The sequence below is a fragment of the Arachis hypogaea genome, chromosome 2 (genome assembly GCF_003086295.3).
Source record: "Arachis hypogaea cultivar Tifrunner chromosome 2, arahy.Tifrunner.gnm2.J5K5, whole genome shotgun sequence".
In the NCBI taxonomy this organism is placed as follows: Eukaryota; Viridiplantae; Streptophyta; class Magnoliopsida; order Fabales; family Fabaceae; genus Arachis; species Arachis hypogaea.
Window position 1 is genome coordinate 61,722,670 of NC_092037.1, and position 588 is coordinate 61,723,257.

Genomic DNA, 588 nt, shown 5'->3' on the forward strand with positions numbered 1-588 from the left:
GCTCTGCTAGTTGCTTGGCAAACACCTTGTTTTGGGCTAGAATTGTATCAACATGGTTCAGCTCCATGACTCCCTTAGTTTTGTGTCTCTCTGAAGCATAGTAGTACTCATTCTCAGCCACTGTCTCAATCACTTCAATGGCTTCTTCCACAGTCTTCTTCCTGTTCAATGAACCTCCTGATGAATGGTCTACAGCCTTCCTTGATTCATAAGAAAGTCCATCATAGAAAATATGCAATTGCACCCAGTCATGGAACATGTCTGGTGGGCATTTCCTTGTCAAATCCTTGAACCTCTCCCATGGCTCGTAGAGGGTTTCACCATCTTGTTGTCTAAAAGTTTGAACCTCAGATCGAAGCCTATTAACCTTTTGTGGGGGGTAGAAACGTGCCAGAAACTTGCTTTCCACCTCATCCCAGGTTGTTAGGCTCCCCTTTGGGAATGATTCCAGCCACTTAGCTGCCTTGTCCCTAAGTGAAAATGGGAACAAGAGCAGTTTATAAGCATCTTCCTGGACTCAATTGGACTTCACAGTGTCGCAAATTCTCAGGAATTTTGTGAGATGTTGGTTTGGATCTTCATTAGCAC

At 44.2% G+C, this 588-nt stretch overlaps 1 non-coding gene across 1 annotated transcript; it reads left to right on the top strand.

The window, feature by feature from the left end:
* The first annotated feature begins 257 nt into the window (after positions 1–257).
* On the top strand, positions 258–361 carry LOC112765341 (small nucleolar RNA R71). Its single transcript, XR_003183644.1, has one exon. It is a non-coding gene; the product is annotated as a small nucleolar RNA R71 (small nucleolar RNA).
* The last annotated feature ends 227 nt before the right edge of the window (positions 362–588 follow it).